Here is a 26013-nt window from a genome sequence, read left to right as displayed (position 1 = left end):
GTGAACAGAAGTCGACAAATGCTGAGATGAGTTTATCCCTCATTCTCTCTCCTTGCCCTTTGTAACCACAGGATGGCAGTTCTCAAGCAAAGAGGAGGCTTGCTGCTGATTGCCTGAGAGTTGCGGAGCAAATCTACATGAAATCCCCCCGGGTTTTTTTTCTCTTTTCTTTTTTGATCATTTTCTTCTACACATCTCTAACGAGCCAGGTCTGAAAATGTTAATATACAGTCTGCATATGCGCAATCGTTGTGCATGTAGTCACCATATTGTTTGTTTTGTTGATCGGGACTTAGATATGCAAAATAAAACAGGAGCAGAAATAAACAAGAGCAAATCAGCCTCATTTGATTTTGAAGTGAAACTCTCGTGTCTTGGTCCTTGTCACCACCCATGGAGCCTTTACAGAGACTTGTTATCTCTAGTGAAAGGTCAGAGGATCTTATCAGTGATAAGTTTCCTCCAGGGTAATGATATGAATATAATTTATGGAATGTTCAACATGGGCATGTTTGATTAATATGAATGCTGAGTCGTCTGCGTTCATACAAGATTAATATCAGTGGCCATGATATATTTTTTTCCCAACGGCATTTCATGGACTTGCATGAAAAAAAAAACGTGTATGATGCTGAATTTCAGGCACTTGGTTCTTTTAAAATACGTATTTGTTTGCTTCCATTTCCGGTTGACACAGCTTTCAGTTTCATACCTCCTGTTGGCTTGACTCTGAATTGGGACATACAGCAGCTGTTACGTTGCATTCACCAAATACATTCTTGATGCTTAAGAAAGTGTCTCGCTGTAAATTTTGTAAATTGAGAGGGAGCACAAATGGTACTCTGGAGAGCACAGCCTATGGATCAGTACCTGGGCACATTTACAGTTTATTTCTCTGACCTTTGCCCAACTCAGTGAAGTCATTTCTTGGAAACACTGCTAACAAAAACAAAAAACAACAACAAATTGCAGGTTGACAGTGAGAAAGGTTGAATTATTCGAGTGTATGCGAGTGCATTGGCTCATTCACTGGGTATGACGCAATTGACGGGTGAAATCTAGATTCATCACTGGTGGGTATCTGTAAATTCCGATTCAAGCGCTATTTTATTCATGTTAAATGTCACCTATCTGCCCTTTCCTAGGCGCAATGAATGCGCCATCATTATTTTACATTTTCTGTTGAATACGGACGGAAGCCGTGAGTCACATACAGTGCAGTACACTACTAGCGAAACACTATGGAAGTTAGCGCAAGCAGCAGCGAGGAAACTACTGTATTTAATGCACCCGCAAAATTCAGATCTTAATTTTGGAAATACTACGGCTTCGAAAAGAAAAACGGAAAGCTTGATAAAACCTCCGTAATTTGCAAAGAATGGCGCACTACGAAGCCATACAACGGCAGCACCACAAATATGCAGACCACTTAAAACGATGGCACCACATCACCGAAGTTTCCCGCCCCCTCACCCGCCTCCGTCCAGTTCCTCGTTGGACACCGGAGAAACTCTTGGCAAACCAGGTCAGGATCAGAAAAAAATTGCCTCTTATTTTGGGGGTCCCCTTGCAGCTCACTGTGACCGCGCAAGCAAAAACTATATATGGATGACTCTTTTGGACATTTCATTTTGACACTCAGTGACAGTGGTCTGTGTACGCTACAATACACACAGCACCTTTGAGACTGTGACTGCCACATTGTTTCAATTGTTTTTTCTGTCCTATGGATATTTCATATAAGACACTCAGTGAGACTAGTCTGTTTGTGTTTACACTACAGCAACAGCTGTGAGTCTCAGGTGCCAAATTGTTCACATTTTCTTTGCACAAAATCCAATAGTGAAAGGGCTTAAATAAGTTGTATTACACATTCTACTGTTTATAAGGAATAAAGTGGTCTAGTTTTTGCAATACCATACTGAATTCCATCTTTTTCTTTAACTTTTTTTCTTTGCGTATTTGCATCATGTTTAATTGCACAATATCACAACAAATTGCATTTTATCGTATCGGATCGCATTGCTTTGAACTAAATGTGTATCGCGTCGTATCACATCGTGAAGGCGGTGAAACGTATCGCATCGTGTCGCCAGAAAATTCCATGTATCGTTTAAGTATTGCACCGCTGGTAGTGCATCAAGATGTGTATCGAATCGTCCTCAGTGCTGAGATTCACATCTATCTATCTATCTATCTATCTATCTATCTATCTATCTATCTATCTATCTATCTATCTATCTATCTATCTATCTATCTATCTATCTATCTATCTATCTATCTATCTATCTATCTATCTATCTATCTATCTATCTATCTATCTATCTATCTATCTATCTATATCTATATCTATATATATATCTATATATATATATATATATATATATATATATATATATAGCGGCTGGATAGCTCAGTTGGTAAGGCATCGGTTGGGCATACGGGAGACGGTGGTTCGAATCCCGCTTGGGGCAAAAATGAGCTCATAACACCATCCAGTGTGGGTCCTTGGGCAAGATCCTTCACGCTAATGCCTACCTCATACAATGATGAGAGACAATAAAACGAATGACATGCCGGCTCAGACGTCGCCCGGCCAAACAAGCGTCAGGTGCTGGGGAACCAGAGCACCTTGATGAAAAATGGGCTACTGGAACAAAGCGGAGATGGGCGAGATGCGATAACATGGCTCTGTTGGAATGCTACTACTCAAGCAACCCTAGTCAGGGGGGTTACATGCAGAGAATGTGGACTAAATGGTTACTTCGAAACCCACAGTCACGGTTGACCGCGAAACAACTAGTAGCTCAGTGTTCCAACATCCACAAAGGGCAACTGCTGTCACAACTTGAGATTGATAAGGTACAACGCAGGTTCCATGGTGAAGGGCCCCAGGCTGCCAGATCAGAGGAGGAGGTCATACAAGAGATTGGGAGTCAAGCCCCATTGAATGCAGATGATGAGATTGGGTGGCCAGCCCCAATGACTGAAATGCTGAGCGAGGCAGCAACTGACCTGAAAGCTAAGATCATGGCGAGAATGAAAGCTGGGAAACCTAGAAACCGATTACAACGGCTATGTACCATCTGAAAGTCTCATAGAAAGTGTGAATGCAGCACTGAGGGCGATCCCTACCGTAACGATCACAGAAACCAATGAGCTGATATACACTTCAGCATCAGTGATCCTGGAGACTCTGGGCTATAAGAGCAACCATGGAAGCCATGAGATACGTTACCCACCATGGAAAAGATGGTTGGAGGCTAAGATCAAGGCGGCCCGGAAAGATGTGAGTCAATTGACGGAGGCCCAGAGAGGTGTGATGAAAAGGCCGATACCTGAGAGGTACATCCAGATGACCATACCTGAAGCACTCGAAACTTCCAAACAAAGGCTCCAAGCCTTGTCCAGTCGCCTAAAGCGGTACACGAAAGAGAATGAGGCCAGACGAATAAACAGGCTGTTCGCAACACAACCTGCGAAGGTGTACGCTCAGTGGTCCTGAGAGTGGAAGGTGGTCCTAACAACAGAGCTGACCCACCAAGACTGGAAACTGAAAGGTACTGGAAAGGCATATGGGAGAAGGAGCGCAGAAGGGCATTGGTAGAGATACCATAGGAGCCAAACATCAGCTCCTGGTTGACAGAACAGTCGCACAAGACTGCAGGTCCCGACGTACCAACCTGTGCACAGCTTGGATTGATTACAAGAAAGCCTATGACTCAATGCTACATACATGGATCACTGAATGCTTGGAGTTGTATAAGGTGAACAGGACCCTAAGATCCTTCGTTGCGAACTTGATGAGGATGTGGAAAACCACACTTGAAGCCAATGGCAAGCCACTTACCCAAGTGTCCATCAAATGTGGCATATACCAAGGTGATGCACTCTCCCCACTGCTGTTCTGCATAGGACTGAACCCCCTAAGCCAAGTAATCACCAAGACAGGCTATGGATACCGCCTCAGAAATGGAGCTACAATCAGTCACCTCCTCTACATGGATGACATAAAGCTGTATGCTAAGAGCGAAAGGGACATAGATTCCCTGATCCACACAACCAGGATCTACAGCAGCGACATCGGGATGTCATTCGGGATTGAGAAATGTAGTCGGATGGTGACTAAGAGAGGAAAGGTACTGAAGGACTGCACCTGAAGGAGTCTCACTCCCTGAAGGAACAATAGCAGACATTGAGGACAGCTCCAAGTACCTTGGTATACCACAAGCCAATGGCAACCTCGAACTGGCCACAAGGAAAGCGGCTATGGCCAAATACCTCCAGCGAGTGAGGCAAGTCCTAAGAAGCCAGCTCAATGGCAAGAATAAGACCCGGGCATTAAACAGCTATGCCCTGCCAGTGATCAGATACCCTGCAGGAATAATAAGGTGGCCAAAGGAAGAGATGCAGACCACGGACGTTAAGACCCGAAAGCTCCTAACCATGCATGGAGGGTTCCATCCCAAATCCAGCACCCTGAGACTGTACGCAAGCCGAAAGGAAGGAGGCCGGGGACTAGTGAGTGTGAGAGCCACTGTCCAGGATGAAACATCCAAGCTCCATGAATACATCAAGGAGAAGGCTCCAACGGATGACGTACTCAGAGAATGTCTCAGACAATGGGGAACAGAAGATGAGGCGCTGGAAGAGGGACCATCATGGGAGGACAAACCACTACACGGGATGTACCACCGGACCATAACTGAAGTGGCCGATCTCAAGAAGTCCTATCAGTGGCTAGAGAGGGCTGGCCTGAAGGACAGCACAGAGGCACTCATCCTGGCTGCTCAGGAGCAGGCCTTGAGCACCAGAGCCATCAAGGCCCAGATATACCACACCAGACAAGACCCAAGGTGTAGGTTGTGCAAAGAGGCACCTGAGACGATCCAACACATAACTGCAGGGTGTAAGATACTGGCAGGGAAAGCCTACATGGAACGCCATAATCAGGTGGCTGGCATAGTCTACCGAAACATCTGTGCGGAGTATGGACTGGAAACCCCAAGGTCAAAATGGGAAACACCTCCGAAGGTGGTGGAGAATGACAGAGCGAAGATCCTGTGGGACTTCCAGATCCAGACTGACAAGATGGCGAACCAACCTGATATCGTGATCATAGATAAAGGACAGAGGAAAGCCGTTGTAGTGGATGTAGCGGTCCCAAGTGATGGAAACATCAGGAAGAAGGAACATGAGAAACTTGAGAAATACCAAGGGCTCAGAGAGGAGCTGGAGAGAGCCTGGAAGGTAAAGGTGACAGTCGTGCCTGTGGTGGTCGGAGCACTCGGGGCAGTGACCCCCAAACTAGATGAGTGGTTGCAACAGATCCCGGGAACAACATCGGACATCTCAGTCCAGAAATGTGCAGTGCTGGGAACAGCAAGGATACTGCGCAGAACCCTCAAGCTTCCTGGCCTCTGGTAGAGGACCCGAGCTGAATAAGCGACGGACACCACCCGAGGGGTGAGATGAGGATTTTTTTTTATATAGATGTGAATATATATATACACACTCCTACGACAAAATGATTGGCACGACCAGTGGATGTTCATTTCCCAACAGCTATATTAATAAGAACAATCACTGCTGTTTTCTTGAAGTTAAAATATGCTCTTATTGGCTTTTCCATCTATTTTTGGTTGGAGGCAGTCTCCCATCATCCTCAATGGGCATCATTACCTCAGTTGTCAACATTCTAATAGGCCACAAGGGTCAGGTTGGTGCTTGCGAGTCAATCGGGGCCAACAAACAGGTTGGCTGCAGAGTGATCCAATGGTGCATTGACTCCTGGCCAATGGAGTGGATGTACAGGTGAATGTGAGTGTGTGTGTGTGTGTGTGTTTGTGTGTGTGTGTGTGCGTATACATGTGGGGATTGTTTGGAACAATTATAATTGCACAAAGGACGGGGCGGGGGGAATATAGTTAAGCATTTGGTGTAACTAAATGTGTGGCTATCTGGACACTAAAGCTGAAGTGTGTGAAAGGGAGGAAAAAAATGATCTGAAATCCTCCCACACGCTTGGTTGCTAAGACAAGCGCAGGGGAGTGTGTTTAATGTACAGCATTTATTCACTGCACACATGCTGTCCAACTACCGCTTCCTCCGGCGCATGAGACACTCCCTTGGCCAGGCAAGTCGGCATTAATCAACCACAATGACGGGTTAGCTGAATAGCACGGACGCTACAAGTCATTCTAAATCAACATCGAAGAAAATAGAAATGTGTCCCGGCATCGCAACAACAGCATCCAGGTGGGATCCCACAGCTTAACATCTCTCTCAGTTCTTGCTGTGGATTTGGGGGTTGGGAGGACAGTAACTTGGTCCATCCGTGTGGATAGCAGTTTGTTTTCTCATGACCCTGCAACATATTGGCATTGCGTTGAGTCACCTTGTTGCGACAGATGGCCGAGCATCATGGTGCATGGCAAAGTGGGAAATGAAATGCGTGCCCAGAGATGAGTTTGTGCATTTTTCTTTTCAGCAACATGACCACATACAGGACAGCATAGGGCAGAGGTGACCATATTTTTTCAGCATGAGAGCTACTTATAAACAAGTCCAAATGATTTTCCAATATTATTTGTTTATGTTTTTATTTTTAAATGTACTCAGGCGTGAATGGAATTTTGCAACCTGGTACTTAACTCCTCAACTCGTCGTACAAGCACACATGGATTAAGAATATCTCCAAATGAATGGAAGATGATTGCTCAGAAACTTTTTGGAATGGGTAGAGCAGCGCGAGTATGTACTGGAAAGCCACTGAATGAAATGTATTGTTGGAAGCACCGGCACATTTCTGGGGTATATTTGCTGGTTTCAAAACGTTCTCAGGAGTGGTGACCTCAGTGTATGTTGTCAATAACATAACGGAAAGAGGGATAAAGTTAAGAATGGATTTCAATGACATGACTCAGAAAGAAGATAGTGGACAAGCATTTATCCTTTGTTTTAACCATCCCAACGCTGGTATGAGCATCAGCTCAAGGCTGAAAAAAGCAATCGTGAGAATAAAAAGTAGAAAACGGATATTGCTTTCTGAATTGGGAAAAATCAGCGAGGTGATGTATCAGTCAAGGTCTTTTTGGATTGAGTAGAAAATAGACATTCACTCGCTAATAACTTCCTTTAATCATGCAAATGTGTTTTAAAATATTCCAGGGTACATTTTGACCCACATCATTCTTTATAACCTTGCTTGTCCTCATTTTTTCTTCAGCACACTTCAACACTGTCACGTCGCGTGCTCGCCAGCAGGTGGCGGGTTTTCCCCGCCGCCTGTTCGGCACACCTGCCCGTTATTTCGGGCTGATTACGTGCCTTTATTAGGCGACTCCGGCAGTCATCTCACTGCCGGAGAATTCCTTACCGTGCCATTGCTCTCGATTTGCTATTCTCGTCGTTCGACTATTTCTCGCTGCCCTATTGCCTTACGGCCTCAATCATTCGCGTACTTCTTATAGTGATCAGATTGTTATCTCGGTTGTTCCTCGCCCTTTATCGTTTCGCGAGCGTTTTCAGTTGTCTTCCTTATTTTTTCCTGGTCCTTATTTGACCAGCGTTTTCTGTTACCGTTTTCCCTGTTCGGGCTCCTTTTGTTCTTTATTAAAAACCCCTTTGTTCTCACAAGATCTTTTCGTTGTCTGCTTCTCCGGGGATCCACCTCTTTTTTCTGTTGTGCACGAGGCGATTCCTCATCGCCTCGGGCTCAACGTGACAGAATTCTCCGGCCACCATGGATCCCGCAGACGCCGAAAAGATCTTGTCCGCTCTTGCTCGACAAGAGCGGCAAATGAGTCAGCACAGCCAAGCCCTTACGGAACTCAACGGCGCGGTCTCCATGCTGGCTCATCGGTTCGATGATCTCGAACCTCGCCTTATTCGGGTGGAGGAACGAAGACCACCTTCCGGGCTTCGTCCTACCATCCCGGAGGCTCCCTCCTCGTACCCTACTATGTCGAGGGAGCCCTCGCTTCCACATCCCCCTCGTTACGGGGGTGAGCACGGGCAGTGTGGACACTTTTTACACAACTGCTCGCTCGTATTTGACCAACAGCCGTCCTCCTATGCCACTGACGCCGCCAAGGTGGCCTATATCATGAGTCTCTTGACAGGTCCGGCGGCATCGTGGGCAATCGCGACCAGCGACGCAAAGCCGAATCTCCGCACCTCCTATCCTGACTTCGTGGCAGCCTTCCGTCGGGTGTTCCACCATCCCGTGCGGGGCAGAGAGGCGGAGGGGCGGCTGCTCGCCCTGCAGCAGGGCAGGCGTTCGGTCGCTGACTACTCCATCGAGTTCCGGATCCTGGCCGCGCAGAGCGGGTACGACGATCGGGCCCTGTGTGGACTGTTTCGCCGTGGCCTGAACTCATTACTCAAGGACGAGCTGGCGACCCGCGACCACAGCACCGATTTGGAGGAGCTGATCGACCTCGCCCTCCTTATGGACAATCGCCTGAGGGAGCGAGGCCGGGAGCGTGGAGGTGATCGGTATCCGTCCCGCCGCACCACGTACCGTGAGGAACATCGTGGGTTCGGTGATCACTCCCGGGACGAGCCGATGCAGCTGGGCGGCAAGGACGGTGGTGCGGAGGAAGGAAGGCGCCGTCATCGCGACCATGCTACAACAAGCGGCGCCCAACCATCCCCCCGCACCGCAACCAGCCATCCGGGATCGTCCTTCCACGCTCCTCCCGAGTACTGTGAGTCACGGCCCCGCGCGTCGCCCCCCGAGTCTAGGCGAGTAGACAAGCGACCGGGACACCCCAATAGACTCGAGCTCGAGGCGGAGGTATTCGGCGGTTCCCGGTCAAGACGGGTTCGGGCCCTGGTGGATTCGGGAGCAGATGACTGTTTAATGGACACTAATCTCGCGTCCGAACTGGGGTGCTTTTTAGAGGAGTTGGTTGTGGCGAAGCGGGTGCGTGATCTAGATGGGCGCCTCCTGGCGGTGGTAACGCATCGAACGGAGCCGTTAAAGCTTTCGTTATCCGGTAATCATATTGAGCATCGCCGTTTTTATGTTATGCGGTCCCGGAATGCCCCGATCATCCTCGGTTTACCCTGGCTTCAAACGCATAACCCGGTGATCTCATGGGCGCGCCCCGCTATCGATAGCTGGAGCCCTTATTGTTACCAGCACTGCCTGCAGTCAGCCGTCGGGAGGCACGAACGCGTCACGCCCCCGAGGAGATCTGCCTTGACGGAGTGCCGGAGTGCTATCGGGACCTTAGGGAGGTCTTTAGCGAGGATCGCGCGCGCTCCTTGCCCCCACACCGCCCCTACGATTGCGCGATAGACCTGCAGGCGGGCGCTCCGTTGCCAACCTCGCGTCTGTATCAGGTATCCCATCCCGAGCGTGAGGCGTTAACGGAGTATATTAACAGCTCGCTCGCTGCAGGCCTCATCAGACCATCACGCTCACCGTTAGGGGCGGGTTTCTTCTTCGTGGGGAAGAAGGATAAGTCCCTACGACCCTGCGTAGACTATCGTGGATTAAATGAAATTACCATTAAAAATAGATACCCGCTACCCTTGTTGGACTCCGCCTTCGCTCCATTACAATCAGCCACAATATTCTCAAAATTAGACTTACGCAGCGCTTACCACCTGGTTCGCATCCGAGAGGGCGACGAGTGGAAAACCGCGTTTAAGACCCCCCTGGGTCATTTCGAATACCTCGTCATGCCTTTTGGCCTCACAAACGCACCTGCCGTCTTCCAGAACCTCATTAACGACGTGCTCCGGGACATGATCAACATCTTCTGTTTCGTTTATCTTGACGACATTTTAATTTTTTCTCGTTCTCTGCATGAGCACCGGCAACATGTTCGGCTGGTGCTACAACGTTTGCTCGAGAACCGGCTCTTCGTCAAGGCAGAAAAGTGTGAGTTCCATGTTCCCGTCATCTCCTTCCTGGGGTTCATTATAGAACAGGGCAAGCTACGGGCGGACCCCATTAAGACGCGTGCGGTCACTGAATGGCCGGTCCCGTCCAACCGTAAGGAACTGCAGCGCTTCTTGGGGTTCGCCAACTTCTATAGGCGTTTCATCCGTGGTTACAGCCAGATGGCGCTTCCCCTAACCCGCCTTACTTCGACCAAGATCCCTTTTAAGTGGGACCCTGCCGCGGATACGGCGTTTGCTCATCTTAAGGCGGCGTTTACTAGTCCCCCGGTACTGCAACATCCTGACCCTGACCGCCCTTTCGTCGTAGAGGTGGACGCCTCGGATTCAGGGGTGGGTGCGGTGCTGTCCCAACGCTCCCCAGTCGACCAGAAGCTGCACCCCTGCGCCTTCTTCTCCCGTCGACTCAGTGCCGCCGAGTCGAACTACGACGTGGGCAACCGGGAACTGTTGGCTGTGGTCACCGCCTTACAGGAGTGGCGGCACTGGCTCGAGGGGGCTAAGGAACCTTTTACCGTGTACACGGACCATAAGAACCTCGCCTATCTCCGCTCCGCGAAGAGACTTAATGCCCGTCAGGCCCGGTGGGCCCTCTTCCTCACCAGGTTCGACTTCGTTCTCACCTACTCCCCCGGATCTAAGAATACTAAGCCTGACGCCCTTTCCCGGCTCCACGAACCTGCGGGGAGGGACCGTTCCCCGGAGACCATCCTCCCGACCCAGTGCATAGTGGGGGCTGTCCAGTGGGAGATTGAGCAGCAGATCCTGTCCGCCCTGGTGGGGGTGCAGGTGCCGGCGGGGTGCCCAGCAGGGAGGCTGTTCGTGCCTCCTGCCCTCCGTTCGGAGGTCCTGCAGTGGGGACACGCATCCAAGGTGGCGTGTCATCCCGGGGTGAACCGGACTGTGCAGCTCGTCGCCCAGCGTTTCTGGTGGCCGGAGCTCCGCCGCGACGCGACGGAGTTCGTCAAGGCCTGCACCTCCTGCGCCTGCGGCAAGTCGTCGCATCAACCTCCGGCGGGACTGCTCCAGCCGCTGCCCATTCCTCCTCGCCCGTGGTCTCACATCGCCGTGGACTTCGTCACGGGCCTGCCGCCTTCCCGGGGCCGGACGGTCGTGCTCACGATCGTGGACCGCTTCTCCAAGGCCGCCCACTTTGTGCCCTTGTCCAGGTTGCCGTCGGCGCTGGAGACCGCCAACCTCCTCATCCAGCACGTCTTCCGTCTCCACGGCATTCCGGCGGACATCGTGTCAGATCGGGGGCCCCAGTTTGTGTCCCGCGTCTGGAAGCGGTTCTGCCGGTCCCTCGGAGCTACGGCCAGCCTGACCTCGGGGTACCACCCTCAGTCCAATGGACAGGCTGAGCGCGCCAACCAGGATCTGGGGGCGGCCCTCCGCTGTGTTTGTCTCCACCGTCCGGCCTCCTGGGCCGACCACCTGCCCTGGGTGGAATATGCCCACAACACTCTCGTCTCCTCCGCTACAGGCAGATCGCCGTTCATGACAGCCTACGGTTACCAGCCACCGCTGTTCCCGTCCCAGGAGGGGCAGGTGGAGGTCCCCTCCGTGCAGCACCACCTTAAGCGGGCCCATCACGTGTGGAGGGAGGCCCGGGCTGCGTTGTCCCGCACTGCGTCCCGGAACCGGCGGATCGCTGATCGTCGTCGGCGCCCGGCACCCTCATATGCGGTGGGAGAGAAGGTGTGGCTGGCTGCGAGGGATCTTCGCCTGGCCGGCTCGTCTGCCAAACTGGGGCCCCGGTTCGCTGGTCCGTTCGAGGTCGAGGCCGTCATCAGCCCCGTCGCGGTCAGGCTCCGGCTGCCGCCCTCCATGAAGGTCCACCCCGTGTTCCACGTCTCCCTGCTCAAGCCTGTGTCTTCCAGCACCTTGGCGCCCCCTCCCGCTCCGCCGCCGCCCCCGCGGGTGGTCGACGGGGACCCGGTGTACACGGTTCGTGCCATCCTGGACTCTCGGCGCAGGGGCAAGGGCTTCCAGTACCTGGTCGATTGGGAGGGCTACGGGCCGGAGGAGCGGCAATGGGTGCCTCGCTCCTGGATCCTTGACCCGTCCCTTCTGCGCGACTTCCACACTGCTCATCCGTCCAAACCGGGTTGTCCGCCGGGAGGCGTCCATTGAGGGGGGGGTACTGTCACGTCGCGTGCTCGCCAGCAGGTGGCGGGTTTTCCCCGCCGCCTGTTCGGCACACCTGCCCGTTATTTCGGGCTGATTACGTGCCTTTATTAGGCGACTCCGGCAGTCATCTCACTGCCGGAGAATTCCTTACCGTGCCATTGCTCTCGATTTGCTATTCTCGTCGTTCGACTATTTCTCGCTGCCCTATTGCCTTACGGCCTCAATCATTCGCGTACTTCTTATAGTGATCAGATTGTTATCTCGGTTGTTCCTCGCCCTTTATCGTTTCGCGAGCGTTTTCAGTTGTCTTCCTTATTTTTTCCTGGTCCTTATTTGACCAGCGTTTTCTGTTACCGTTTTCCCTGTTCGGGCTCCTTTTGTTCTTTATTAAAAACCCCTTTGTTCTCACAAGATCTTTTCGTTGTCTGCTTCTCCGGGGATCCACCTCTTTTTTCTGTTGTGCACGAGGCGATTCCTCATCGCCTCGGGCTCAACGTGACAAACACATAACATAAACAACAATGCACATTTCACTTTATTCAGTGTTTTTTTTTATCCCATAAAAGTTTCATGGCATTCGTTGGTGAATATTTCTTTTTTCATTTCGGTTGTGCTCTGCCAATGTTCTTTTGTTGTGAAAGCGCTTTATAAATAATGTATTGTGTTGTATTGTTTTTTTTCTTTTTACCAGCAAATCCAATATTGGTTTTACGGTATTCAGAAAAAGTGATAGTACTGATCTGGTCTTTAACACCTATTCATGAGAATGCAACACTTAATCATTTGTAACTATATTTATAGACAGTATGAAGTACCTCTGAGTTGTATTTGCTTGTATTTGCTTGCGACAGCATTGACTTGGTTACAGAGCAAACACGGCGGTCTGCCTGTGGGAATTTCAATGCACGCATATTTGTCGGTCCACTCTGTATTCAACTATCAATTTTCTTAATCAACCTTTCTTTGTTTCACTTTCGATAGCGACATGTTTACAGACTGAGCGTCGAAGCGAGGCACCGCCGCGGCTCACTCAGGCTTCTTCTTCTCCTCCTGCTATGGAGGGAAACATCCAGCGTAAAAACGCTCCACCTTTCCCGCTCTGCAATCTCTTCAATTTCACGTGCAGGAAGAAGCACTCTGAAGCTGCTTCCTTATTCTTTTTGGACTGTCCGTAGCAAGGTATAGCACTGCACAAAGTCACAGCACCTCGTGCCATACCAGGCAGTGTGTAACATAAGGATGTGTACCTGTGGCGAACGCATGTGGGGTTTTTTCTCTTTTTGGCAATCTTCTGCGGGCCGGACCTACATGCTTGGCGGGCTTGATCTCGCCCTCTGGCCGCAAGTTGAATAGTGCTGATGCAATCACCGCTTTAATTACACCTATAAACGTTTCCACAGTTGCGTTTCTGGTTGGAAGGTACAACTGCACGACCATGTGTGTGCCCTTACGATCATTCTAATCACTTCAAATATTCCCTGAGGAATGATTGAATTCAATGTACAATTTTAATAAGTCTGAGTACTTCCTTTTATTTCAGCTTTTTCCATTGAATGTGTGGCCAAACAGTAAAAATTGTGTGAAACTCCTCATCTAAGTATATTTTTAAGAAATTCCATGTTGATTCCTGCTGTTTACAATTTCTAAAATGGGGGGGGGGGGGGGCTGAGTTTACCGGTATATTTTTCTTATTCAAAATAAAACTACCGGTAGTTGTCGTGCTTTGGGTGTGTGTGTATAGTTATTATTATTCTAGCAATGTCACGAGAATACTGATCACTATGACAATTCTGCTCATCATAATTATCTAATCCCCATGCAGTCCAATCTCTAGAATTGCGTCAAAAAGACGGAAGAGAGTTTTGTGATGCCATTCATGAAACTGACGTGAAGTGATTTTGAAAATCGGTGAGGTAACCTGCTGTTTCTGATGCCTGCTTCACACATGATGGCTCTTGGACTTAAACCTACCTGAGGTGATGGTGAGCTAATATGTCGTTCTTAATTTCAATGGACGGATGGAGACCGATAGCTGATTAGTCCACATACCACCTGTACATGGCTCCCTTTCCCAATTCAAAAGAAATCACTTCATCTGACAGCACGCAGGTCGGAAATGTTCATTCATTCATTCATTCATCTTCCGAGCCGCTCCCATAAATAATTTTATTGTAGGTCTCTTGAGGTAATGGGTATGAGGAAGGTATATGAAGAAAGGTAAACCTGAGCAGGTGTTCTGTGGTGAAGGTGCAGAGGTTTAAAGGCGAGGGATAGATGGGCTAAATCCCCTTCAATGCCCTTTGATAAGGCACAGTGGTAACATTGGGCTGGAAAGGTGCCAAGGTGGTCACATCTGTGTTCCCAAGCCTGGCTGGCGAATGGGTATGGAAGCTGTCAATGTGTGTGTATGTGTGTGTATGGAATTGTGGGTTGTAAGGTCTGGATACAGTGGATTAATTATGAACAATTTCTCAGGCAACATGTTGCCACTCTATCAGTTGTTTGGCTATGTGATTTCTCAACTGACCTTTTGCTGTAAATCCTGTTTGTGGGGGTAGTCCAGAAAAAGAAATTAAATCAATTAGTAATTTTAAACAAGTGTATTGGCATTTATACAAACAGCAGTGTTTAAGTCGACGTCAGACTAAACGAATGAAGCCTGATTTTGAGCCGAAAGACCCGTCGCAGACAAACGAAGTGTCTCGCAGCCGACATTGAGTAGTCTTGACGCGTACGAGCCCATGCAGTGTGACACACTCGACAATATCACCACAACGAAAGTTGTTTTGTCACAGAGTGCGACATGTCCTACGTCGTCCTCGGCATTGACCGACAGGAATAAACCATTTATATTATCGATAGCATTTCAGGTCATGCTACATGTACTAGCTGATTAGCAAAACATGGTGTAATTAAACAAATTCATTACCAAGAGTTGTTTTTGGAGAATAGACAAACAGACAGTCCATACTGACCCCTCCCCACCATCCAGGAATGAGTCCACCGTCTTTTTTGTTTGTTTGTTTATTTGCCTTATTGAGCAGAAAACAGACGCACAGCCACATTATGCATGCACGACAATTAGACTGAATATTGAAGAAAGCACGCAAGGACTGGGCAGAGTCAGGTCAGTGACAAACTTGTAGTGTGATATCTCGTCAATCCAAGACAGAGCAATATTTACAGTATCTGGTAGTCTGACAGCACAACTGTTGTGGACAAAAAAGTCATCACAAGGCCATTAAAGCCCCCAACAATGACATACAGTACAATATAATGTCTCTACCGTTATTTGCTGAAAAGCTTGCCTCTTTTCTACTTATGTGCTCAGGCAAAAGTCATGTCACGCATAAAAATAAAAGCTCTGGTCCCCATTCACTTGTGCTAGCACTGAGCAGAGAAGCTTTTTTAGTTAGATAATAACTTTATCTAACAGTAAAAAAAATACTTGACCGGCTTTTGTGTCATCCATAGGTAATTATAAACGCTTTGTGTAGGTGTCAGTTTCACATGGATTTTCACAGCATTCACGCCAGGGCTCGGTCCATATCCCTCGCAAATAGCAGCGGCTCACTTCACAGTGTAATCTGAAAAATCTTGACATCTGAATTTCTCTGCCAATGTGGTGATTTTTGTTTTAAAAAGGCCAAGAAACATGTTTTTTCTTATGGATGGCAACAGCTCACAAATGATTAAATTGATGAATAAATCACTGATGAGAAAAATTAATCAACTTTTATGCTCATCTGTGGGGGAGGAGAAGGCGTATTGTGCTGTGTGTGTCTGACAGGAAGCACACACAGCCACGCATATCTCGCTTCACACATTTTAGATTAACCACAGCAACTCTTAACATTAAAACAAAAAACTGACACTCTCCAGAATGGTGGCCAATTCTGAAAAAGATTTCCAAATTGACTTTTTCCATGCATCATGATGTACAAACACACACACGTACACACACACACGCACACATGGGCCAGGACCAGGGGTTTTGCAAAGCCCGGATCATCCGTGCTAATCCACACTCATTAAGGATGAACTGCATGATAGCGTGCCACCATCAGCAGCCTTCAAGCCCCCACCCATCCCCTCTTTACCCTACTTTCAGCCACACAAACACCCTCCCCCCTGCCCCCACACCGCCATTCTTGTTAAGTGGCAGTTTTGATCGTGATTACAATAAATTACTGCATGCAAGTTTGTTGCCCCTGTTTGAGTACACGGAACACCTGCCATACCTGGTGATGTAAATTGGGCTGCATGTAATTAAGAGTGACAACACTTTAGTTTCAAACTTGTTTGCGCTGCTGTGTGCTCAGGAGTTTGTGAGCATGCTACTCCTTGCCACCATCTTCACGGCAGTGTCTCTTCAAGCATTGGAATGATCCAGGATGAAATGAGTTGAGGGGCGGCAGGGCCAGTGAATCAATTTACTGTTCATTCATTCATTCATTCATCTTCCGTACCGCTTGATCCTCACTAGGGTCGCGGGGGGTGCTGGAGCCTATCCCAGCTGTCTCCGGGCAGTAGGCGGGGGACACCCTGAATCGGTTGCCAGCCAATCACAGGGCACACATAGACAAACAATCATCCACGCTCACACTCACACGTAGGGACAATTCAGAGTGTTCAATCAGCCTGCCATGCATATTTTTGGAATGTGGGAGGAAACCGGAGCACCCGGAGAAAACCCACGCAGGCCCGGGGAAAACATGCAAGCTCCACACAGGGAGGCTGGAGCTGGAATCGAACCCGGTACCTCTGGACTGTGAAGCCGATGTGCTAACCACTGGACTACCGGGCCGCCCAATTTACTGTTGTAAAATGTAAAAGAATTCAAATTGAACAAACTTTATATTCATTATTCAGACCCGACATTGTTGCACGGCACAGACAAGAAATTGTTTCTGCACTCTGCACATTTTGTTTTACCTGCGTGAACATGAAACGAACGTTCATTGCGTGGTGCCCTGCAAGAGGAATCTACCCACAAGCCCCTTGGGCTGAACACAAAAATGCCTCACTGATACTTCTCCATGCAGTTTCTGCCTCTAAAATAACTCTTCCTCTGTGGACTTCTTAAATAAATTAAAGCCATGTCATCCTCCTAAGATGTAAGTGTTCTCCTGCACCTATTAAATATTTAAGCCCATTTAGGTGGGGGCCTGGTGTACCTTGAAGCAGTGTGGTTTTAAGGGGTGATATCCAATCTTAAAAGTGGTGGCTGTGGCTCTGGGTCTTCCCTATGGAGTTCCGAAAGGACCTCGGTGCTGAGCCACTTACAGTATATGCTAATTGGCGTGAAAATGGTAAAAGGTCCAAATGCACTTAATTTTAAGACAGTTACATCTTTCTTTGGGATGACTGAAGTCCATCTTTGGACAAGAGCAGATGTGATCTTTACTCTTTTCAAACCAATTTAAATGATCACAATATGTATTTTTTCACGACTACACTGACCTGGCTTATGATGCTTTGACTTTCTGCTGCTTAATTTTTGGTGAGGGGCGTCATCAGCTGCTGCTATGAGTCTGACATTGGGGTTGTTTTTGGGGGCCTCAAAGTGTGCTAAGAACTAGTTCAGGGCATTTGGTAGGGAAGATTGAGCATGGGTCTTCCTTGGCGTTGTAGTTTGTGATACACTTAATGACTGGCTACATGTTCCGAAGGTCATTGGAGTTGAAGTGGCCAAGGATTTTTTTTGAGCATAGACGTATTTAGCATCCCTGATACCCGGAGCCTGCTCTCTTCTTGCTGCCCCGAGTGAGATGCTCTGACTGCATAATTCCGAGCCTTCAGAAGTACTCACACCTCGGCTTTCAGCCAGGGCTTCTGTTGTAGGTAAATAGCGATGGTTTTGGTGGTGGAGACTGTGTCATCACATTGTGAGACGAAACTTAGCGCAAATGAAGCGTATTCTTCCAGGTCCACTTCTCCTTCCTGGTAGGAAATAGTCTTAAAGCACAAAGGCAGCAAGGTTGGGCCATACCTTGACACTCTGTTTGCTTGGACTGTTTTCCCATTGGTTTATAGGTTGGAGCCAGCTACATGGAGATTTGGTCGGAGAAGCCGAGATGGGGACGGGTGAAGGCTCGACATTCCCTACATATGCTTGTGTCAAAATAATGCAGCGTGTTAATGGGGTACACCACCATCTTGAACGTGACGATTTTTTACTTCTCAATATTCAAAGTTGCCAAATTGTTCTATCCCATTTTTAGTAGCTTCTCTGACATAGCAACCGTAAAAAAATAAAAAAACCTCACCTCAGTATAAATTAACTATAAAATTCATGTCCTCAACAGGATTATGAATAATAATAATAATCTTTTTGTTTTCTAATAAATAGACGTTTAAACAGAAAATTGGCTTCATGGGGATTGCACATAAACAATGTATTTTACATGCTTTAAAGATATGCAGAGGCTAGAAGGCTAATTGGATGTAAACCTTTTGAAAAACATTACTCTATAGAACAGGAGCCACTAAGTGAATGTTCTCTAATCATTAAGCAGTTGAGGGTGCATGTGTGTGTGTGTGTGTGTGTGTGAGAGAGATAGAGAGAGAGAACTAATGTGTGCGTGTGTGGAACAGCAGGTAGTATTTAATAGACCCCACCTCACCATGAACCCAAGGAAAGTGTTTTGTCATTTGACCTTCATTAAAATCTTCTATTCATTGCTGCAATACCGGTGATAAATCAGGAAATGACTCCGATTGTCGTTTCTGCTGGTCTTTGTAAGCCTTTTCTTCCGACATGACTTTCATTACCTTCTGTGCCGTTGAACAATGACTGAGTCTCAATCGAACACAGGTTTTACAAGTTACTTGGTTGACTGAGACCACATATAAAAAGTCACTTTTAACAGGTGACGTAATGTGTTTCTTGCAAAATCGCAAGGCTAGTACTGTAAAACCCAGTGAATTTGCAGGTCAAAGACTGAGATGAGTGCAGCAATAAAGTTGATAAATAGATACAAATTAAATATGATTTTAAAAGGTAGACATTAACATCAAATCAGTATCATTTTGGCCCTAACTTGCTTATTTTTTTTCAAATTTTCCACTCCTGTTTGTTGTGATATTCAAAATTGGTACTGCTTCTGAATATAATATATATAAATAGACATATGTAGATGTTTGTTTAATTAAAATGTGTTAAATGACTGTGAAATATGAAAACAGGATTCAGGTAGGGATAACTGATAAGCATCTCAGACCTCAGACTCAAGATAATCACTCGACAAGTCCCACCACCCTCAAACTGAGAATGAGGAAACACAATAGCACTCTTTTGCAAGAGGGCACTTTTCAGAGGGGGGATGGTTTCCCTTCCATTGAATTGCTGGATTAACCTAATCACAAGATTAATCAGACTTGAAACACTGGCGGCTGTGCCGGTAGGGTCTTTATCCGACCAGAATTAGGATAGACGGTTGGGAGATGGCACTCTCACAATGTTCCCCGTAGAGCTCCTGCTCACCAAAAGACCCCGGAGCCACAGGGGCGAATTAGGCTTAAAGTTTGTTCAAACTGGAATTTTGAACCTGGATTTGTTTCACCATCTTCCAGACAATTAATGTATTGTTTTGAGCTCTTCCAGCAGTGTAGGAGTGTGAACAAAGTCTATGAACAACATTAATCTTGCTATTATGTTTTATTATTTATTACAGTATATTCATTCTACAAATATATTGCTAGTGCATTATTTTATATTGCACTTATATTGAACTGTGTACAGTTCTTTTCTGAAACATTTATTTTGTGCAATGAAACACTTTACACCCCCCCCCCCCCCCCCCATTTTGCTGTTGTAGACTGCAAATTTCCCCAGTGTGGGACAAATAAAGGTTATCTTATATTATCTGATCACAACCATGCATCTTAGAAGAACCTTAGATCCCGCTTGAAGAGTTAGAATTTTTTTACACAGTGTCTGCCTCTGAATTTTGTTATACCTGAAACGAAAAACAGGAGAGAGAACAGTAACACGATGCATTCAAGATCTACGCTATAGTAAGGCCATGGGTTGCCGGATAAAGCCATGGCACAGCGAGCAGACACCAAGCACAACCGCCCACCTTCTTTCACTTCACCATCAAATGCAGGTGGGGACAACAAACTGACCTCACATAATTGTGTGTGAACATCATTTTTCAACCGCAACTTTGGCTCTCTACATCCCAGGGGGCAATTTTCATCATAAGAAATCCTTAACCATGGCTGATGAAATGAAATTACATTTTTACTTGACCTGACAGACGTGGCTGTCAATATCTATTCAATCATATTGACTCAGACAAATTCTGACACCACATATACTGTGATAGATCAGGAACAAAATTGTCCAACGTGTCTTTGTTCCTGTTTAAAATATGGTCATGAACAAAAACTCTTCTGTTTGGAGTTTAAACATTCAGGAAGTTGATTTGTTCGTAGACATATCTCTCGTCTTATTTTACACGATAGATATGACTGTCAGTTCCCATTCAGTCGTATTGACAGACACATTTTGGGATGCGACTGATAATAGTTGACAGACGAGCCCTACTCATTCCTCTACAACAAACATCTCTCCAGCTCCCCTGTCTTCTACCTCAATTAGATTGTATTTTGTGATATGATTTATGAGGTTCTGACCGAATACTCCCAAAGAGTGGTCAAATAAACACTTTGCGGGTAAGAAAATTCATCAATGCGCTAACAATTTTATCTATCTATCTATCTATCTATCTATCTATCTATCTATCTATCTATCTATCTATCTATCTATCTATCTATCTATCTATCTATCTATCTATCTATCTATCTATATATATGGTATATGGTATGTTTTCAGACTTTCTCAAGAAACCACCCTGTTTTATCATGCTGTAAACTGTCATCTCATTGCAGCAGGCTGATTAAAGAATCATAAACTTTAAGTGCCACTGGAATGTTTGACTTGGCTCACAAGACCTCTGGCTAACACAGCATGATAGCTTGAGGAGCTGCCACAAGATTTTACAAGTAGCCAAATTTCAGCCACTGGTTTAAAAATTCTATTAAATTAATTTTAGTTAATAGTTTAATCAAGTGAGACACAGCCACCACCAAGTCATAAAGGTACAGCATATACAGTACATGTATATTTTCTTTTACAAGAATACTTAACCACACTTCAGATGTTCTTGTACCTGAAATACTGAAGGTTGTTGGAAAAAATTTCGATGAACAGCGAGCATGTTGTAGGGCCCATTTTGAATGGAGCGAATGACAGCAAGTTCAGTCTTTCAATATATCCTATTTTTTATCTTTACTAGACTACATCCTCTTTCAGTAACAACCTGTGTGTGATCCTTGACTGACAAGGATGTGTTCCATATTGTGGAAAGAGGATATATTGAAAAACTGCGCTTGCTCTCATTCACAGCATTCAAAATGGCCCCTACAACATCTGCACTGTTCGGGGATTTTTTTTAACAACCTTTGGTATTTCATTCGTGAATGGGGTTGAAGAAAATTTACTTCACTTACTTCATCCAAAGGTACATAATACAATTGTAAATTTGGTTAAGTGTTATTGTGAAACACAATATATCTTTACTGTACTTTATTTTTATGACTTGGCAGCTACTGGCGGGCAGCTCTGTCTCGACTGCGTAAAACCAAGATGTAGGCATGTGTAGCTGAGTTCTTTGCTGCAACCCTGAAAGAAACACCTACATCTTTCTGCAAGTCAGATGACAGTGATGCCATTGCCTACCTTGATGTGTGCAATGAAAAAACAACTCTATGGGGCCGAACCAGTGTGTTTCAGGGTAGAACCGGTGCAATGGAAAAGCGGCTTGGGTTAACACCTGTCAGAGGCCACTGGAGTCTACACGTGGGTCGATAAAATCAAGTTCTGTTCAATGTGCTCTGCGTGCAGGGGTTTTGCACATAAGATAGGCCCTTAGTGCAAGTGTACATTAGCGAAGGTTACCAATAAATAAATAAATATTTAATTAATTTTGAAAAAGCTAAACACCTCTTGTTACTCAGATAATCAAGTCAGACAATCAGTGTGTTGGTATCACCGTTGGGATGGTGGTGGTGACAGATGAAAGTGTGATACGAATAAAGCAAATTCGTGTTCAGTGTATACACAACTCCCACGATCACACATGCACAAGCGTGAACGCAGCATTCGAAGTGGAAAACTTTTCCTGATACAATAGATAGTTCAAGGCATATTGAAAGATACTAAGTCTGCAAACCCCAGTATAAAGCCGCCATAGATAGAAACACCTTCAAATAAAGTGCGGCCAAGTTGCTGAATGTGATTATCAAAGAGTTGAAAGAGTGACAACTTCGAAAATGTGAAAAAGATTTACCTTCAAATAGAAGTCGAAAGACTGTTAATTATCATATGATGAGCACATTTGCCACCCACAGTTGCATTTGATGTGTCGATTAATCAGTTGTGGTGCTTGTAGATCAATGGAGTCAAGCACGATTAAATTAACATCAAATTAAGATATAAATAACAATTTGTGCTGGTGAATGTTTTCTCTACTACAAAAAAGTGATCAAATATACAGTAGGTAATATGAACTGAACTATGGACTTTGAGAACCATTCCATCCCTTCTAGTTTCAGTTATAATGCACACAGTGCATGCACATACACACACACCCCCACACACACACAGTTGAGGTAATATGATGCCTGAGTTGCCATTCTGTGATAAACAGTCATCACATCAGGGTGATTTTCTTTACAACCCATCAGCACAGTGGGATACTACAAACAGCCATTAGCAGAACGGGGGGAGCATATGTACAGACAATATATCTCCCAGCGAGTAGCTATAGTTATAACAGAAGGTGAAATTAATAACTCCTTCAGGTTAAACAAACGTTTTCCGGGTAGAAATAGATCCGTGTTTTCAATAAGTTATCGAAATGATTCTCAAAAATACCAGCTGATTTCCTCGATGAATGAAAATAATTTAAAATACAACATTTCAATAATCTCCCAATCTGGGGCTAAAGAATGAATATATTATATATATATATATATATATATATATATATATATATATATATATATATATATATATATTGTTGCTGGTAATTTAGTTTACAAAATACTAGGTCAAAAACAGACATTTCATCTTGGAAGGCAAGTCCAAGACGATCCAACCACAAACTCTTTATATATTCATTGACTTGGCAACTACCGGTACCGAAGCGTAGAGCTGTAAATGTCCTGTTAACAAGCCTCTCCCCTCAGCACTCGCTGGCGAAGTCGTTCCTCTAGGTATGATCATCTAGCTTTTAGCCTTCCATAATCATTTTTTGTTTGTTTTTTTTTCATTGCAAGAAGGGTAGCTTCCACTTTTTACTTTTCGCCACGGCCTAACAAGTTTCTCATTGACTCTAAACTTTCTTTCTACTGCTTGAATACTGTTTACTGTCATGTGGTACTTGCAACTTGTCATCTGCAGAATAGGATTTTCTTTTCGGGGGCATGTGCATTTGTTTTCAGTTGTCATTGTAATCTAATGTTTACTTTATAAATTTTACATCGTTAAGGAGTAGGAGATATCTACGTGTATGTCTACAGTGCCCTCTTGTGGCAGTCTGTCAATTTTTATGTGTGTACACACATATATATATATATATCTTTTCATGTGTACGGCGCTCCAGAATATGAATACGAATCAACGGACTCGTGGTGATCTTGCGATGTCCAACCACACTTGGATTTTCGAAGATGTGTCGCCATTCTCACCTGGGCTGCTAACTCAGCGTTAAGCACCCTCTTTTGAGAATTCCGACGAGTGAGGTTTGACTAATAAGATTGCACAGTGCATTTCATACACAAGCAAAAGCAAATTTGATTCTGACTCAAGAGCCCAAGTCTATTATTTCAACAATGGAAATGCATACATGCCATAGAAGTTTGGTTTCAAATCGGATAATGCACGGCGGTATTAATGCAATTTTTAAAAATCAATCTATCTATCTATCTATACAGTATGTATGTATATATATATATATATATATATATATATATATATATATATATATATATATATGCATATATAGTGTTGTGTGTTACTGAGAGAGAGAGAAGGAGAGTTATGAAAAAAGATGTAAAAGGCAGAATTCAGTCGAAACATTCAAATGCATTGCTAGTTGCTATTTTTTCATTTGTCTCAGTCCAAAAGATTGAGAACTTTCGAGACAGGCCTGCTACTTTAGAGCTAAGCATGCTCATGCTAAGGTTGCCGTAAATGTCTGTTGCGTCCAGTGATGCTGAAAGACTAAGCGTGAAGAGAGTTCTTCATCACAACGTGCTTGTCTCTCAGGCTTAAAGTAACAAAGTGTTTGTCACCGTCACGCAGCATGTCCAGCCATGGCAAAAGATGTGGCAGTTTAAATCATGATCTAGCGTGACTTTTCCTGTTGCATTAAACAATGTCTGATCGTACTGCAACTAGGTCAGTTTTAATGGAGTTTTCACACAATGAAAAGTCAAAGTAACAAAGAAAGAAATGACTTGGATGATTGAGACTATTCATAAGCATCATAGTCGTCATAATCACTTAATCAGTTCAGAGGGGTTCCACTCCTCATACCAGTGTAGTTCGACATCAATCGTCACTGTTTTGACTTTGACAATAGTGGTTTAAGTTCCTTTTACATCGCAGCCTGTCAGTATAATCCACATCAAAAATGAGTAGACAACTCCATTGGGAAACTATTCAGCCTTATGTCATCTCAGTATGGAATGATAGACTGAAGCAGAAGAAAAATGATCTGTGAGAGAAGCAAGCAATAGATAAGAGGATTACTCCATTATTACCTACCCATAGGGCTGTTACCCTACAGCAGCGCAAGACGGTTAAAAAGGGCAAGACCTTGATTTTTCCCCCCAACGCCTCCCTCTACTGCACCCAATATTGTTGTACAGATGAAGTGAGCAATGGGTACATCATGACAGTGGATGTCACATTTTTTTCATCTCTAGCCTGAATCCCGAGATGACCTTGATATCTTGTCCAGCTTTCTTTCCCCCCCGGATCTGATAATTGGTTTGGACTTTGAGGTTCCGTGTGTTTTCACCAATCAAGGGATTTGACTCTTTTGTGGTGAAATGTTCCATTCACAATGATCAAATAAAGATATGACTGTGAATACTTTTGCATTCATTAGAACTTTAAATTGCTCTTCGGGGCTTGATGGTCATTCTCACCTTGTCGAACTTAATACATTGTTCCCTCGCTACATTGCGGTTTGATTATTGCAGCTTCTCATTTGTGACCATAACCAAATGTATTTCAGTTTTACTTTCCATTTTGCTGTAGTTTTCTTCCTTCTAAGTCAGACCAGTTTTACAAAAAATCAAGCTCATCGCCCCCCGAAACCCCATTCCCTCATCGTGGGTGAATTCACAAAGACGCTCGGGGCACACTGCTTCACTGAGATCGCTCAGGAACCCAGAAAAGTGTTCAAATATGCCGTTGAGTTATTCAGAGTGCCTCAAAAAATGGAGCCCAGCGCAGTCAGTACAAGAAGAGTAAACAGTTGCGTTCATAAATTAATGTGAGCGGAACGCACGCTTCATCCAAGCGGCACATGAGGACGATGATTCCAAAAAGTTGGCTGAATAACTACAGTGATTGTTTTTTGTTTGTTTGTTTTAGTGTTAAAATGTCTTACATTAACCAGAATCCCACATTGCAATGTAGCCAAAGGTACAATCCTGGTGAATTAATGTGCCTCGTAAATTCTTGTAGAAAATGAAACCAATAATGCAACCAATAATCAGAGGTTTGGTTTTTATTTTCTATTTTGCATTTTAAAGGTTACATGTACTACGTGTAACAAGTGTGCGTTTGTGTGTGTGTGTGTGTGGGGTGGGGGTGGAGGGGGTCTTAATAGCGGCATAAATCTCCCTCTCCACACAACCTCTATTTCACAGAGATCACAGATT

General features: G+C 45.5%; 1 protein-coding gene across 16 annotated transcripts in view; it reads right to left on the bottom strand.

Moving 5' to 3' along the window:
- The window catches only part of ptprsa (protein tyrosine phosphatase receptor type Sa), a 223294-nt gene that overhangs the window by 172414 nt on the left and 24867 nt on the right, over positions 1–26013 (bottom strand). The gene's annotated exons all lie outside the window — the stretch shown is intronic.

The sequence above is a fragment of the Hippocampus zosterae genome, chromosome 8, assembly GCF_025434085.1.
Source record: "Hippocampus zosterae strain Florida chromosome 8, ASM2543408v3, whole genome shotgun sequence".
In the NCBI taxonomy this organism is placed as follows: Eukaryota; Metazoa; Chordata; class Actinopteri; order Syngnathiformes; family Syngnathidae; genus Hippocampus; species Hippocampus zosterae.
The sequence above is the reverse complement of the archived record's forward strand: the minus strand, read 5'-3'. Positions and strand labels throughout refer to the sequence as shown.